Below are 18,537 nucleotides of genomic sequence, written 5' to 3'. Positions count from 1 at the left end.
ATGGCATTGCCAAAATAATAAAAATAATAATAAAAAAACCCAAACAACAAAGCCCTGCTAAAGGCCAGTTCCTGAATTTGTGACCTTCTTGGAGCACAATGTGTCAGAGCTGCTAAGAGACAGAGGATGGAGAAAGCACCAAGATAAGAAGATAAACTGCATTTTTTCTTACCTCTACCTGACAGTCTAGTAGGATTAAGCCATGAAAAGGGGCCTTGCTCTCCCATCTCCCCCTTGGCCACAGATTCTCATTATCTCCTTTCTACAGGCTGGAAGCTAAATGGCAGATACTGCTCATGCATACAAATCTAAGTTTTGTCTGGTTTAGCAGGCTTACTGCAGCCTGTTTGGTATTAAAACAAAAACCAAAAAACAAAAAAAAAAAAACAAAAAAAAAAAAAACAAAAACAAAAAACAAAAACAACAACCAAAAAAACCCAAACAAATAAAAAAAACAACAAAAAAAAAAAAAAAAAAAACCCAAAAAAACCCACAAGAACCACAGAACCACAAGAAACCATGTTTTGGGTTTGTTGTTTGTTTTGGTTTTTGTTTTTTGTTTTTTTTAAATTGCATTTAGATGCTGGATTAATTTTGCTGCACCACAAAGCCCTGTCTTTGGGGGTACTCTGGGAGCAAGTTGTTCTATAGGACCCAGCAGAGCAAGGGGCAGAATTTCTAGCTCAGGTCACAAGAGCAGACCAGTGGATGCTCAGCAGTAAGCTGTGCATGTCTCTAACTCTGAAGCACAGAGGTGTCCTATCAGCAGTACCAATTTTACTTTCATGACAGATCAGAGACATCCTGATGCTGATAACTGAACAGATTGTTCCCAGTGCAATAAAAACAAGGTACCAAGGATGATCTTGCACTATCATTGCTTCGCAATGATCTCAAACCCTGGCTTCTCGTTTTTTCCCAGTTTCTTACTTTAACTCCAAAAAGTTAGAGCTATGGAAATCTGGGTTAGTAAATAAAATATTCTATCTGAATTTCTTCAGTGAAATTCTGGTTTTGAATAATTAACTGTTTCCATGCCAGAAGCCTAAAAATACTTATTAAGAGTAGCACCCCAGCCCACAATATTTTTACCCTCTGTGCTGGAATAGGCAGAATCTTTGAAGAATTATGTGCCAAGGAAAAAATTCTCCTAAGGAAAAAAAAAAGGGAAAACAACCACACACCAAAAAGAAAAAAAAAAAAAACAACAACAAACCAAAACGAAAACAACAACAAAAAAACCCCAGAAAACAATACACACCAAAAAAGAAAACCACAAACATTTCACACTTGAATAAAAAGGATTAACGAATGCTATCCAATAAGACATCCAAAATCCAGAAAGTAAACCAAGAGTCTGGTCATTGTGAACTAAACATGTAGACACCTGATTTAAGCCAAGATATACCTCTTCAGATGTATCCTCTACCCATTCAGGGTCTCCCATACATCACAGTTATCACTATATTATGCTGCTGCTATTACATTTATGTTACTATCTTTGTGCTGCCATTTACTAAATGGCCATGAGAATATTTTATCCTTATCCCAAAGAGATAGAAACCATTGTTAGTGTAATGTTGGTCATAGATTAGGATGGAGCCAAATGTTTGGGACAACTGGGTATACTCAATAGAAGACAGGTCTGGCTATAATGTTTGAAAAGATACCACCCAAAGAAAATATAAATAAGAAAATCCTAAAGTCTGTTTACGGCAACTAATCCTCATCAAATTACTTCTAATTAATGCTTCAAAATGAGTTAGAACATCCAGATCCCATTCTAATGGGCAACATTACAAGATTGTCTCTTTTTCCCTGATTCATCTGAAGAGAGAGCTTAATGAAATTCCTCCCCCTTCTCCAGCCTCTCAAAAAACTCAAAAAAACCCTAAAAACTAAGCAAAAAACCAAAACCACAAAAAAAAAAAAAAAACCAACAAAAAAAACCAACCAAACAAAAACTACCACAAAGTAAAAAATCTAGCATGCAAGCCCTCTGAGACAGGGAGAGTAGTTGGGATCTTACCAAAAAATTAAGCACTTTTGGAAACCTAAATAGCAAAACTACAATAAAAACAGTGACTTGTTTATGACTGAGAACTTTGTCTAAAACAACACTTGCAAAAAACATCAAAGTAGAGAAAGAACAGGGAAATCAAATGGTTAAGGAAAAAAATCTGGATCCTAGAGATACCATTACATGTGCCTTGGGGAAAAATATTACATTTTTTAAAATTAGGTACCATTTTCAAAACAATTCTTTTCTCTATCCTGACAGTTTCTCAGTGCAAGATGTGCACTGCCAGAACTATCCTATTTTCCAGAGCTTCTGATGGGAAAAGATATTATGCTATAATGAATCTAACAATCTTATATCCTCTATATATAATGGACCCAGAATGCTCCAAAAATAATTGGTGTCGTTTCTTAACTTCAAGTCTTCTACTATTACCAGTGCTTAGCAGCAAAGAGAATTGAACACTTTACTAAGTAATAACATGAAAACTCAAAGAAAAACTTTCCAACATACTGTCAAGTTTTATCAGGCATTGAGTAATTAACTTCAGTTCAGACTGTGGTTAGATGAGGCAGAGGTAGGGGGGGTTACCCATTATATATTAAAATACTACATTGAAATAGAGGCTGGTGGAATGCAGAAAGACTGAACAGAGCTAAACAAATGTCATTAAGGATATCAGAATTTACATATCCTCCAAATATCACTTGTAGATCAAATCTTTCCTTGGAAATTGGTGAAGACAATAATACTTGATACAGAAAAACAGAGCAGCAATGCTACCCCAAACCCTAACATTGCAATAAGACCTAAGTCAGTATTTGTGCATCTTTAACCTACAAAAGAAAAACAAGTCATCCATCTACTTTAACATTAATTAACCTCTAATAAGCCCTGATACATATCCAAAGTAGATTTCCATTTTGCCTCCCTTCCCATAAGCAGGGTCACCCTCTTCTCCCAGATTCTGGTCTTCCTTTGAATAAGACTCTTTTGAATAGGGTCTTCATACCCAGACCCTATCTGAGCAATTAAAAAATCTACTTGAATATTTTCATTTGCAAGACAATTAATTTAAGTTTAATGTATTTAAATGTTACATGGAAGCAACACTTTCAGGTCCATTTGTGTTGGTTTCTTAAGCATCCATGGGCATTTCAGGTTTGCATTTGCTCAGAGCTCCTGCATAAGCAACCTGAAATGGCTGTGATTTTGTCTCACACTTGCATTGTTTGCTGTAGCTTTATAAAAGCACTGATGAAAGTCTTATTACAAGCATGTTTAATCTGATTTCTTTTTGTCCCTAACAGCTCTAATAGAAAAAAATTCTTAACTCTCAGCTACTCTAACTACAGTTCTCTGTAGCTATTTTTACTAAAACACTGTTCACCTGTAAATGATTTCATCAGATACAATTCACAGGCATAACAATATGAGTGCTTAATTATAACTTAATTTCCAACATCTCTAAAGAAATAAGGGCTTAGGTCAGTCAAGATTTCTGATGGAAACATGAGGACTCCTCTTTCATATTATTTGTTTATGACAACCTAGTATTTAAAATTCCTATTTCTGTGCATTGAAATATCATTTACTCCAATTCTTGTATGCTTTAAAAAATGAAACAAACAAACTGAAAAGCCCTCAGCTACAGACAGGAAACACACAAATAAATAAAAACAAAATCCCCACAAATATATAGGAGATCAAGATTCTGTTTATTCTGACACAAAGTAAAAATTTTCTTAAAATATTTAGAGGCATTTTTTACACCGTGAAAAAAGACTGAAACCCAATCCCAACCAAACAATTAAAAAGGGTTTTTTCTGCTTTTTTTTTCAGCCTCAGGAGATGCAATTTGCTGTTCGTTTCTGAAATAAAGTACAAATCCATTGACTGCAACATGAAAATTTCCAAGAACTCATTTGTTCAAGAACACATTTTGGTTGTTTACTAGGTGCTTGGATAATGGAAAAAAAGTTTGGAACAGTGACATCCAATTTTGCAACTAATGATCTATCATATCTATTCCTTGAAAGATGCTTATGCCTCAGCAGAACTGATATACTTAGGCAAGTAAGGCAACAGAAACACTTCTAATGTGAGGCACAATTTCACTCCTAAGTTTTATAGCAGCCTATGTGCTATCCTATTTCTTTCATTAGTAGATATTAATTAGCACTTCACAAAAGAGATCAGTCCTCTTAACCTGAAATTCCAGGTGGGGAAAGAGATTCACTTTGAAATACAGTATTGTCCAACAGGATATGGTTTGGCCCTCCCATACACTGAGGCACTTCCTATACAACCTACCAGGTTGTATTTTGTCTTGTTTTGATTTCCTGGCTACAAACCTGCTGTCAAATGCACAGACAGATGTAATACATGCAGCAACTATATGGAAGCCAACTATAACTCAAATTCATGGTGCAGTGGAAACAGAGCCTTTAGGAACTGAGTTTTCTAGGTTTTACATAAATAATATAAAGCTCTATATCAAGAATATACTAAAAGTTAACAGAAGTGTACACACCATCTCCCACATCTCTGACCAAAAAAAAGACAATCTGACTTTATTTTATTAGAAGTGTCTTCATTCTTCAGGCTCTAGTGTTGTGTCTAATGCCATGAGGAAATGCACAGTGAGGGTATCATGTTTGTGCATGCCTGTGACAGTGCATTGTCAGATAGCCCTCAGGAGACACCTTTGCCTCTTGGGTGCCACAGATGTACAGGCAACAAAACAAAGGGCAACAGATGTTGTTTTTCCAAGGGTGCACTTATGCAACTGCTTGCAACGTAAGGTTTAATACTCTTGAAAAATGCTCTGATATTGACTTGAGGTTAGATAATTAATTAAACACTAAAAAAGGCAATTGCTGAGAGGTGGCTAGCAGTTCTTTCTTCTAAAAGTGCATATTACCTTCAGAGAAAGTTTCCATGTAGACACATCTTAGATTCTGCTGTGGAGAAAGCTAAAGAAGAATGGTCAATAAAAAAATGTTTCTTCTGTTCGCCAAAACCATCTATGCACATCAGCCGGTTCAATTGCCACTCTTTACAGCCACAACAAGCTTCTTTAGAAAGGTGGGGAGATTAAACAATGTTTGTGAAACTTGTTAAGTATTTCTTGACAAAATACTTCAGTGTGATGATAATTAGTGGTAGAAAAAAAAGGCAAACCTCATCACTGCATTAGCTAAAACACACTGTATCTCACCATCTGCAGCTCTGAGAGCCATCAGCCACTCCATTTATTTCAGAAAGGACTGTTAGGAAGCTCTGTGGGAAAAAGCCTCATTTCATTCAAGTTACTCTGCAAACCAAGTCCCTGATGTTCACAAGCATGAATGAACGCTGATATAGCCCAAGAAAGAACATTTCATTCTCAGGCTGTTTCTGAATATAAGTACCTGTCTTCTTTGAAATCCCATTCTAAGAAGGGAGCAGGAAATTCCTATGGAAAGGTTAGCACTCTGATAAGCTCGTAAAACACTGATGGCTTCTGTGGCTTGCTGAGACCACAGGCACTTCACATCACCACATCATGACTGTGCTATGGTTATTAGCAATCTAAAATTAAATACTTACTCTGAAAAGGGATCATTTTGCTGTTTCATGCTGTCAAATTAACCTGTAGGTGGGCAATGATATTTCACTGGGGGCTGAAGGTGAATGAAAATGGAATTAAGCTGAATGCTAAATTCAGCAGTATCATAGGAAACCAGGGTCTCTGGAACCAAAACAGATGATTCTTGCAATGACTAAGTATTGGATTAGCAGCCTCAATGCTTCACCAATTTCATCTTTTTTACCAATATTATATAAGGAAAGGCTCCCTGCTCACTTCCTGCCAGTCAAATAGCCAGTCAAATGAGTAATCAACTCCAGACCAGGCTGGTGGTGTATAGATAGCAATGAAATCACCCTATTAATATGGTATGCAGATTTCAAGGGACAAAACACTAATTTAAAGTATTCTCTTTCTCTTTAGCAGAAGGCTACCTAGCTTGCAGTATACGGGGCATCAGCCAGTTTTAACTTTTCTGTTGCAGCGATAGGAGGGCAATCTACGCTGCCACTTCTACTCCATGTCCAAATCAGAAATGAATTAACCACAGAGCTGCAAGGATAGAGTTAGCAGAACCTTCACTAGTCATTTCAGTGAGATTAATTGACAGGGTATTTTAAAACCCATTTTGACAGCAAGTTGAAACAAGGGACTGTCCTGGCTCTGTTTTCTCTGTGCTTGTAAAAGTGCCAGATACTATGTTCCACAGGGAGGAGGGAGGCAGTGGAGAAGAAAAGTTGATCCTTCCCCAAGCACATCACGGTGGTATATGGAAATCTTTACTCAGACTCAGGATGAATAGAATGGAAGCCATGAAAGCTATAAGCAGACACATCCCAGCAAATTACTGTCTTACTGCCAGACAGCCACTCCTGGACAGCACAGGAACAAGAAGATATGTCTGCTGGTACCTGGGCACAGCTCATTCACCTGGCAGCAGAATATGTTTCAGGCTCTTAACAGTAGGAATGCAATGACTCCCATTTTTGGAGTCAAAGAGGGGGTTGCTTCTTGTTATTTTTAAATGCACTAAACTTTTTAAACTTTTTTAGTAAAAATGTTTTCTAGATGAACATGGGAGATGCCTTACAAGAAAAGAGCTGTTTGCAGGATCATTGCTCTGCTGTTCCCCACCAGAGCTGTTTGCAGAGTAGAGTGGCTGTGAACACTTTTACATCAGCAAGCTGTATATTTCTATCACGCTTTGCCAGACTAGAACTAAATCTGAGTACACTGTCAAAGGAGGGCTGATGGCAGGCAAGTAATTCATTCCCTATTCCAGGCTGTTAGCTTCCAACAAGCCCATTTCACGGGATAGTTAACAGATCCTCTCGTGATAAGGATGACTGCTGAAAGCACTTAGGCTGATGTTGCTTTAATACCAAATCTATATTGAGGTGTTTGACACAAGTAGTGTCATACAAAGTAGCTTACAAAGGCTGGTGGAGTGGAACAAGACATGAAACCTAATAACAAAATTCCTCTGTTTCTGAAATGCCAATGAAATCTCTTGATGCAGTATTTCTAAATAGGATGCTTTCACGCAGCATTTTAGTTACAGCAAATGTAACTGTGCTTGCAGATTAATTTGATGGGTAAAGGTTTCACTTTGAAAGTATACTTTCAGTTCTTGAAGCCCTTGCACACCTAACATATCCTTAGTAACATTTATGGGTTATAATATTATTTCATTTTATTTTCTTGAGGGAAAACCACCTGAAAAATGGTTTATTGCTTATGTCCTGAATTTATGTGGTATGTAGTTGTTTATATAATAAATATTTATAATGTAGGGCAACAAAATATTGTACAAAGCTTCTACAAGAAGATATTTTCAAGCATTAATGATGAAAGTCAAAGAGTTCAAACAATTCTCCAACAGAAATTTTTTCTCCCATTTTCCAAAAGTGCTTTTGACTCGGGACCATCACATTTGAAATCATCCTGGCTGTTTTCACATTTCTGGAAAATCTCCTCTTTCTCCTGCCCTGAAGGTCCTTTAAACTTCATTTCTGCTTGGATCCTTTGAATTCTTTTCCAGGTCAGTAGCTATCTAAACACAGCAGAACTCCCATGTTATGTGGTTGTCCTAATTATCAGTAGTCTTGAGTATTGCAATAGTTGATTCATGAACCACTTCTTGAAAAGAATGAAGAAAAAAAATTAGTTCAATTATTTGGTTGTAAGTTCTTTCTGTTGCCTTTATTTTCACAAATATATACACACACAGTCCCATGTCACGTGGTCAATAGAGAATGACTTGTTTGCTGCTGTGCTGCTCACACTTTCACCCTCTACTTGCATTAGCAATTAAAAAGTATTAACTGAGCATATAGATTGCACTGAAGGTCAAGACCTGTTTTAAGTTATACCTAACAATTTGTTAGGAGCAACCACTGAACAGCACCATCGTTATGGTATCTGTATGTCCAGTGAAAACATATTGACTGCTTTCATCAATATTACCTTGTTGCATCAACTGTCTATAAACTGCACTTGCCTGTCATCATGGAAGAGGGACAGTGCAGAAACCCAAAGTGTCAGTGGTGGCTACCATGCTTTGGTTAAAGCTCATGGAGATAAGTACATCTCATCTCAAAATACGTATTAGGTTTTGCCAGTTTCCCTGAATTTTGAGAGATTGTTCATAAAGTGGCTCAGCTAAATATTATTTGGGGTCTTTCAAGTACCTGGCAGTTTGTCCATGAACAAATTTTCAAATGTTCCCACATATCTGTGTCCATACCCCAGTGAGTGTTGAAATTGCATTCTCTCCACACCCCCCACCAAACACTGTGAATCGAGTAAAGAATAACAGTTTTAAGTATCCGATCTGCAAATGAATAATGAGATTTTGCAAAAGCCAAAAATCTAATTCTGGGAATGATAATTAGTAGGAGGATTCCTGTATTTGTCAGCCAAGAATCCACACTATTAACCTGTTTGCACTTAATATATTATATGGTAGAGATAATTCATGCTATATATGTGTATAAAATATTGTAGAATCGAAGGTATGTCTGTGATCACCCTGGCTGGGAGCAAAGTCTCATTTTTATTCAATTAGTTCCCAGACAAAGATAATATCAAGTCTGTTAACGTATTAAAGAAACCTTCCTGGGCCATGATTGCTAGTTTCCTTGGAATGTCTAAATCACTCATGGGGACCTGTACCTGGGAAGATTACATCTACCGTACTCAAGAACCACCTGGTGTCACTCTGCTACATACGAATGCAGGCTCTGCTGAGGTGCTCAGACATCTGTCTGGACACCTGGACCTACCTTTGTCTATTCCTGCACATGTATGGACCCAGTTCTACATGTGAAGAGACACAAAGAAACGTTTGGTCATCCCTGCCTCAGGCAGAACAGACTGTATATAAGCTGACTGCTTGAAGCATTTGGGGTGAACCACTGGGGAAACGCTGGCACTTTGTCAGTCCGATCTCGGTTCACCCAGCACCTGCACCCGGGGCTGACGCTGTCCTGGCTGTGGTGGTCTTTCGAAATTCTATTTTTTTGTTATCGATCTAATAAATCTTTGTTAATTTTTTTTATAAATTTGGTTACTGATTTGATAATTTATAACATTTAACATGTTCATTGAATATACAAGCATCAAATCCATAACATGCAATTCCCTGAGCAACTGCTGCTCATCCCAGTGCTGACCAGTAGGAGGGAGTGAACTCAGATCTGTTGTGCTGAGTTCTGCCAACAATATCAAGGTGGTTTAAAAAAAAAAAAAAAAGTGGGGGAGGAAGAAAAAAAGAAGGTGTGTGTGGGAAAAATGCTTACACAGTCACAAAAGGGACATATGGTCATGACAGCTAGATGAAAATTGGTCTGTTATATGCAGGGAGGGGGAAAACAAATCTGCATGCACACTGAATACTTCTACCTTACACCATGGCCAAACCAAAACTGATGACAAATGTCAGCACTCATATGAGATATCGAGCAACAACTCTAAAATGTCCAAGAGGCCATGACTTTTTCCTCCTCTACCTCAGATCAAATGAGCTTACATCCTCACTGGAATCCTTACAGGCAAGTGCCACACTGAAGTTCCACTAGAACAAAGGGAATGGTGCTGGAAGACTGCTGAGCAGCTTCCAAGCCCTACGTTAGTGAAACTATGAAGATATTCTTACATTCTAAAAAAGTTCAGGGCCTCAGTTAAGTTGGAATACAGTTCTCTGTGGCCATCAGTCTGAACTTGTCACAGCTCTTTCATGGCAACTATAGGAACTGAATCACAAAGTGTCTGGGGGGAAGCAGAATCCCAAAAAAGCCAGTGAGTCATCCTACTGTGTCCCATTACTTCAGGGGGTGAGCACTATTCCCAGTACTCATGACAGTGAGCAAGCCTGACTCGTCCACCTGATTTTTTCCAACAGTAAACTTGGAAACCTGCATGGAATCTTACTCATGACAGTGGGCTTAGGGATTGGTAGAACTGATACAGAAACTGTTGGAGTTCAGGAGCAGCAGTCATCAGAACTAAGCAAGGCATGCAAAGAATTTATTGTTTAATAAATTTTTATGTTCCATGGTTAGCTTGGGAAGTCCCCACAGGAACCAAAGAGACCTTCTGCACCTACTTCAAGAGGCTTGATATTAACTTTGTTTTTAGTAATTAAGTATCTAAATGAGCAAAAGTAACAAAACAGCACCTTTGTCTGTGTCTCAGGAGTAGCAGTTGACACAGTAATGTTTTCATCTAACATGCTGTATTTCTTCAGAATACATCCAGCTGTCTGACTCTGAAGAAATGAAGAAAAATTAAAGAAAGAGAAAAAAATTTACTTTTTCTGTAAATAGTATAGAGTTTTTCCAATAACTCACAATCATAGCACTATTTCCCTCCCTACTGATATTTGGTACTGACAATGCAGTGCAAATTAAGAGCAGAAAGCCTTTCTGCAGACAGAATCATTCAGAGTTGGACTGAAGCTTCAGCAGGACATTAAAGAAGCTACTCTAGAAAATAAAAAATATTTATAATATATATATTTTTAAAGGAGAACCTCTCCCAGCCATATCATCCTTCACAAGTGGAGTCTGCAGAACAATTTATGCCTTTTGCTTTCTGAATTTCTTCTTCAGAGTGGATCTAAATGACAGAAAACACAAACAGCATGTGACCCCTGTGTACTGGGAAGGAATGAAGAAAACAGCAGCAGCAACCAGGCCCCTTTCCTCTACCCACTGAAACAAGACCCAGCATGGCCTTAATGTTGCAATTTTCTAATTGATACTCAAAAAAAAGTGATATATTCACACCCAATCCAAAATATGAAAATGAAGGTTTTCAGGCTGTGAAGGTAAAATATCAAGCTTCTTGCAGCTGAGCTGAATGGATTTGAGAATCCCTTAGAGTCAGCATCAACCATCACTGATGCACAAGCAAAGCACAGTTTGAAGAGATTTGTGCTTAATTTGTGATTAAAGGCTTGCAATTCATAAAATAGAAAGAAGCAGAGAAAGAAATAAAGCTTTTCTGTAGACAAATAGATTCCAGCCTACCTGCATTTTGTACTTCTGTCCATAACTCTTTTAGCTGGTGCTTTTCTGTGCAGATAGAACTATCATTGAATTGATTGTCTCAGTTGCTAAGGAAACCAAAGGGATGATGCTAATGGATACTATTTATGACACTGGAAACCTTCAGAAACATTTGCCATGAAAAGATGGTGTCACAAGTTAGTTAAAATCTACGTCGAGCCTTGGCACAGAAAAGAGAACTACATAGGTTTTTTTTTCCTTTCTATCTTCCCTCTGACATTTTATTTTTTATCAGATACTTATAGCTTTATGCTTGGTTTGGCTGTCAGCACCACTTTATAGTCATTGTTCTAGCTTTATTTCAAAACACAGGAGTTAGCTCAAACACATTCATTCTAATTCTAAGCAGTGGAGTCCAGGATGTTTTTAAAGCATCACACATGATGCAAAATAGGATTTGACTTTGGGAATGCTCTCCAGAGGACAAAATTTTTGAATCAAAATAATTTGAAATTTTTGAATCAAAATCATTCATATGCTTCTACCTTTGCTCTTATGAACTGTAAGTTATGGAAGATTTTCATAACAGACATAGCAGATCTCATAAACCAAACTGCTATTTTACAAATTGTCATATTTTCAGGAACCTATGTTTATGTTTTTTAAAAAATAATCTCCATTAAAAAGAGACAGACTTTCTAAAAGCATCAAAAAAGCACCAGGGAACTGTAAGTAATTTTTTCTCTTTCCACAAGCTATATGTTCACAGCATGAGTCATCTATCAAAAGCAACCACACAAGTCTGAACTTATACCAGTGAAGGATCAAGCTCCAGGCACTTATTTATTTACAGAAGGCTTGAGGAGTTATTTCTGCACTGGAGTCTCAGATGACCCATTGTCAGACACCTTGTTGCCATGGAAATCTCACAACACCTTTTTCTGCCTTGCTCCCATCCAAGATCCTCCTTTGCATCCCTGGTGATCCCTGCTTGTCACAGCTTCCTTGGGTCCCTCATTTTGGGCAGGCAGCAGCTGCTAGCAGCACTGGAGCACATTTAACTCTGTCTGGCACTTCCAAGCTATAGGAAGGTCAAGAAAAGTTATTTTTTAGGATTATGATTCTTGACTGAACATCTTCTGCCACTTACATTCTCATGTACTCAGACCTCCAAAGTTGTGTTTCATTGCTTAATAACAAAGAAGTAAACAGAGAAACTAGCATCCTCCCATGTTAGTGAGAGAGTAGGAATTAACAATAATTAACCAATTAACAATAATTTGTTCTTGGAGAAAGGAAAGAGAAATAATATCCAGTGACTACTCATTCTCATGGGAGAGCAAATCACTGAGACAATTCAGTGACAGCTCATAAGGTGTATCCAGAACAAAGCAATATAGAATCCCCAAAAGACTCCTAAAACACCAACCCCCCAAAAATGTTGAGAGGCACAGGTAAGCATACATTCCACCTGAGCACACAATCACAGAATCTCCTGAGTTTGAAGGGACCCATAGAGATCAGAGTCAAACTCCCTGGTCTTTGCAGGCCTACCTAAAACTAAATCACGTGCTTTAGATGCTTTTTGCAAAATCTCTGCAGATGAAAATCTCTGCATAACGGGCAACAATTTTTTTATCTCTGTTGCACCTATGCTTCTACTTTAGACTCTCTACTTCAGGATCATACATCTATTAACACATGACAAATATTGCTCTTTCCTAATAGAGCAGATAGGAACAAGTGCCTAAAGTAAGTTAGATAACATAAGAATCTGAAAATTCATTGGAAGAAGTACGAGGCAACTGTACATTATACCATCCCAACAAACACAGGGCATTAAAGTCGTATAGACTGCTTTCCTTGGCATGACCTGGTGATATTGCAGACATTGACCCTAGGTGATATCTGAAAACATTAAAAGAAAAATAATACTAATGATTATTCTTCATACAAGTAGACAATTCAATTTTCAGAAAGATATCTCAGTTTTGCCCAGCCTGTAGCATCAGAACTTCAACCTACCGGGAAACACTTATTTGAAGCAATTCCAGTATGACACCATGAGCATCACCATGTAAGTGAAAGGGGGAAAAAAAGTTGTGACATTTCCAAGTCAGCTCTAGGGAAACCATTTGAAGAAAACCCCTTTCTCACGACTGCCCAGTGCTGCTGTTCACCTTTTAGTCTCCTCTGTGGCCTCACGAGAGAAAGCTAAAACTGGTGTTCCTGACACTTTTACAGCTTGTGAAATTTAAATAGCTCTCTCTCTGTTCAAGATTAAAGGGTTTTTCAGTAGTAGTAGTAGTCCCAGCACTGAAAATTAGCCCATTCCAATTAAGGCTTCAACTAGAAGTAATGTCTCCCTTCAGGGAATACATGACATTTTAAATTAAGAAACATTCCAGCTAACAAGCCTATAAATCTTCCCAATTAACTGTATTCTCTCCTATTTTATGATTCTTCTGTTCAATTTGACAATCCTAATCTCTCAGAGAGTGCAGAAAAAGATGAGACCTCTGTGGTAGCTGCTTTCCACTTGATGTACTGGAAGGGGATACAGACACTCTCTGACTGTACTTTTATTTGACAGATCTGAGCCAAATGGCACATCAAAGCCCAGTACTCTTCACTGCCATCAGGTGAAAAGGTTTCCAGTCTGCCAAAAGCCTCTGTGACGCATTTCTCACTCTCCACAAGAAAGCTCTGTAGCAGCACCACTAGAAACACAGCACCAAAGGATTCTCTCACAGGAGCACTTTGCACACTTCTCCACAGATTATTCTTTAACTAATCAAAGCTTTCAGGGAACACAGTCAGGGTTTGTCCTAGGAAGCAGTGTCACACAGTGGTGATTGAGGGTGCCAGGTGAGGTAGGGTGGAGGAAAAAGCAAGTACACCTGTCAGGGACATTAAATGTAACTTTCCTCTCTGTTATATAGATGGTTTTATTCCCTTTTAATATATTAGGAGGGTAGATGAAAAGAACTGCTCAATAGGAGATATAAAAGAGACATCTGTAAAAGTCACAAACAGGGAGAAACATAAGCCAAGTGCATGGGAAAACAAAGAACAGTAGCTGAAGAGATCACTGTGTTTTTTGAAAGACAAATGTCAAACGCCATTGTCCTAAATTGGATGAGGCAAGCTGGGGTATTGACAGACACACTGTAAAAACAGAGCCTGCTGAAAGACCATGTTGGCTAACAAGTGTGATCATGGAAACACGGAATGGTTGAGGTTGGAAGGGACCTCTGGAGAGCATCTGGTCCAACCCCTGAGCTAAAGCAGTTTCACATCCAGATGACTTTTTAGTATCTCCAGAGGAGACTACCACTTCTCTGGGCAGCCTACTCCAGATTCTGTCACTCTCACAGGAAAGTGGGTTTCAGTTTATGCCCATTGCCCCTTGTCCTGTCACTGGGCACCACTGAAAACAGCCGCATCCCCTCTTCTTGAAACCCACCCTTAGGGTGTTTATAAGCATTGATAAGATCCCCTTTTGTATTCTGGCAGGCCATCCCCAGGGTGGGAATAAAGAGCCTTGAGTCCATGATTGCAGAAGGCTGAACAAATGATTTATTAAGCTATACTGTATTATACTACATACTACACTAATACTAATAAACTTCTATACTAAAGAAAAACCTGTGACCCTTACAGACAGTCATGACAGAACTTTGATCTAATTGGTCAATCAGTCCAAAACACCATCACCAGTGTCCAATTAAGAAATCCCTTTTGGTGAACAATCTCCATAACACATTCCACATGTGCCAAACAAAAGATGCAGCAAGTGAAGATAAGAATTGTTGTTCTTCTTTGTCTGAGCTTTTTCACAGACTTTCCCTAGGAAAATGCTATGGAAAGTCTGTGTCTCTGTTCAAAGAATATGTGAATACCACACTTTTGGTCATCTCTTTTCCAGGCAAACTGGCCCAATTCCTTCAGCTTTCCCTCATAAGAGAGATGCTCCAGTCCCCCATCCATCTTTACAGCCCTTTGCTGGGTCTGCTCCAGTAGTTTATTCTCTTCCCTGAACTGGGAAGCCCAGAACTGGACATAGAACTCAGATCTGGCCTCTCCAGGGCTAAGTAGAGGGTCAGAATCACCTCCCTCATCCTGCTGGCAATGCTCTTCCTAATGTACCCCAGGATCCCATTGGACTTCTTGGCCACCAGGGCACTGCTGGCGCATGGACAGCTTGTTGTTCACTGGGACCCCCAGGTCCATCTCCAAGAGCTATTTTCCAACAGGTCAGTCCCCAGCCTGTCATGGCACCTGGGGTTGTTCCTCCCTCAGATGCAGGACCCTGCACTTGCCTTTGTTCAGTTTCATTTGGTTTCTCTCCACCAACTCTCCAGCCTGTCCAGGTCCCACTGAATGAGAGCACAGCACTCAAGTGTGTCAGACACTACTCCCAGTTTTGCATCCTCTGCTCACAACCCTCTGAGCTCTGCCATTCAGCCAGTTCTCACTCCTCCTCACTGTCCACTAACCCATCCCATGCTTCCTGAGCTTACCTATGAGAATGCTACAGGAGACAGCGTGGAAAGCCTTGTTGAAGTTAGGGTAGACAACGCCCACTGCTCTCCCCCCTCTACCCAGCCAGTCATTTCATCCTAGAAGGCTTTCAGAGAAATCAAGCATGACTTTTCCTGGTGAATCCATGCTGACTGCTCTTGATAATCTTTTCCTCTACATGTCTAGAGATGACATCCATAATTAGTTGCTCCATCACCTTTCCTGACCATGATGAAGGTGAGGCTGACTGACCTGTACTTTCCTGAGTCCTCCTTCTTGCTTTTTGAAGACTGGAGTGACACTTGCTTTTCTCCAGCCCTCAGACACCTCTTCAGTTCTCCATGACCTTTCAAAGATGATAAAGAATGGCTTAGCAATAACATCTGCTCAGCACTCATGGGTGTATCCCTTTGGGGCCTGTGGATTTGTGGCTATGTCCCATTTGGGCCCATAGATTCATGGTTGTCAGGTCTGTCTAAATGACCTCTAACCTGATTCTCCTCAAACAAGGGAAGTTCTTCCTTTCTCCAGACTTTCTCCCTTCCCTCCAGGGTCTGGGATTCACAAGGGCCAGCCTCAGCAGTAAAGACTGAGACAAAGAAGGCATTCAGTAACTCTGTCTTCCCTATCTCCTGTGTCGCCAGGGTGCCCACCTCATTAAGCAGGAGGTTCTCATTTTACCTACTCTTCATTTTGCTACCAATGTACTTAAAGGAGATCCTCTTCTCGTCCTTGTCACATCCCTGCACACCCTGACAACATCCCTGTATTTCTCCTAAGTGGTTTGCCTCTTTTTCCACATTTTGTAAACTTCCTTTGCCATGATCTTGTTGCATAGCCACACAGGTTTTCTACCCCCTTTGTGCAGGCCTATGAGTAAAGAATCAAGTAATCTTAACCTAGGAGGAAGTGATGCTCAAGTATTTACCAACTCTCTTGGACCTGCCATAATTCAGAGGTGTACGATGTGGTGCAACTTCAGGCCATTTCAATGGGACAGTGTGCTTTGGAATTAGAAGCTGTTAGCGCCTACGCTGGCTCACAACACAGAGAGCAACAGTGCACTGTTGCTCTCTGCATACAACCATAAAAGCACAAACAAAATATTTCACAGAGATATTTAAAAAGAAAATTTTGCTACTGTGAAAGTAAAACAATGTCATTTTCCCAAGGCTATTGTCCCAGGCTGAACTACTGGGAAGTGTTGTGGAAAGAAAGAAAAAAACCCAACAAAATACATCACATCCTCTGAAAATGTACCATGTGTATGTACATCTCCCTTCCATAAGGGTAGCATGAAGCAGTTTCTGCAGTGCAGCCTTTGCAAGCCAAACAATATTAGTCCACCACAATCGAGAACATCCCTATACTGCCAGCTCCAGGGCCACTGTAGCTGATCTCCATTTATGAAAGTAAGACAAAAGCCTCCCTTCCCAAGAAGCTTCAGAAAAAGGCAGGTAGTAAAGGAAAGGAATATTCTGCAGTCCTTTTAACCTGCATGCTGAATCCACAAATTTTAAGATGGCCTGTATATCAGGGCTGCCCTTCAGAGCAATCTATATTTAGTAGATCCTGGACAGAAAGTAAAAAAGACAAACATATTAAGATTCCTCATACAAAACAACAAACAAAACAACCAAAAAAAACCCAAACCAGCAACAAAAAAAGCAAAAAAAACCAAACCCAATACCCAACAACACAGCACATTCCAGTAACAGCAGAAGTGCACCACCAGGTAAATGAGTTTGTGTTTACAAAACCTATAATGCTCAATTAGGTCTGTTTAGCACTTGCTGATCTTAATGCAGCTTCTTCTGTGCTATTGCTGCCATGTAAAAATCTGTACAGTGATAGAAATCTTTCCACATAACAACCTAAATGAGGGTGTTTGCCCCATTAGTCAGGAAACAGTCATGCTCTAATTAATTTGTAGGAGGCAGAAAATGGATAACATATGGCTCTACTCTTACAGAATCAAGGGGAAAAAAAGAAAACATATTTATTTGTATTTCCAATACTAAGAGAAGATCTCTACACATTTTCCAAGTGTTTAGCACCTCTTTCAGAGGCACATACAGCATCTTTTGTAGGTACCATTCACTCTGCTGTTGAACACAATGAATTCGCAGACCCAGAGGCAGACAACATGAATGACTCATAAAAACAATTATGGTCCTTATAAATCCAAACAGAAAAATAATAATTTAGAATAAAGGTATCTAGTTAATCCCTACCATGATTACAATACCAAGAATTATTTTATTAGCCAAAAACAATGGAAATATTAACTCATATTTCAGCACGCAACAAAGCAAGAAAAACAAGAGATTTGACATTTCTAGCAACAAAGGTCTGGAAACTGCTTTGGGTCAGTGAGTCCTAAGTCTTGTTAAAGTTTAAGCCCCACTTAAATAAGTGAATAAATGAGGGGGAAAAAAACCAAAGCAGCCATGGTCTGTGTGAAGTTTTGGGAGTGCAGTTTTCAAAATAGGGAAATCATGGATAGGTAAATCACGAATCTTGCCTGAATATGGAAATTATGAAGTAGAAAGTCATTACAGTCTCAGGACAGTTGTTTTGGAGGACATTGCCCAACATCCAGGCTCCAACATAAGATCCTATTATTCCCCCACCTGACAAGGAAGTAGCCAGAACACATTGAGGAAATGATGCGGACCTGCCTAAGGGGAAAGGGACACCAGGGGCATGGTACGCCTCCTTGTCAATGGTCAAACCAATTGCCAGATAAGTTAGCTTAAAACCGTATCCTTTAAGAAGGTTCTTCTGTTTCCCTCTTGTCAGAGGCCTTTATTACTTCCTAAAAGATGTTTCTATAAGCTGCATATGAAGCATTTTGCTTGTAACAAAATTTTTCCCACTCCCAAAGTCTTCCTAGTAAGTTCTTCCATCCA

The 18,537-nt window shown here is 39.1% G+C and overlaps 1 long non-coding RNA gene across 1 annotated transcript in view; it reads right to left on the bottom strand.

The window, feature by feature from the left end:
* LOC118698780 (uncharacterized) overlaps positions 1 to 11,188 on the bottom strand; it is a 119,235-nt gene extending 108,047 nt beyond the window's left edge. The window contains exons 1-2 of the long non-coding RNA XR_004981946.2: positions 11,123 to 11,188; positions 10,270 to 10,359 (exon numbers count right to left, since the gene is read on the bottom strand). This is a non-coding gene — a long non-coding RNA (uncharacterized LOC118698780). The remainder of the gene's footprint in view (positions 1 to 10,269; positions 10,360 to 11,122) is intronic.
* Positions 11,189 to 18,537: the final 7,349 nt, after the last annotated feature.

The sequence above is a fragment of the Molothrus ater genome, chromosome 1, assembly GCF_012460135.2.
Source record: "Molothrus ater isolate BHLD 08-10-18 breed brown headed cowbird chromosome 1, BPBGC_Mater_1.1, whole genome shotgun sequence".
NCBI lineage: Eukaryota > Metazoa > Chordata > Aves > Passeriformes > Icteridae > Molothrus > Molothrus ater.
The sequence above is the reverse complement of the archived record's forward strand: the minus strand, read 5'-3'. Positions and strand labels throughout refer to the sequence as shown.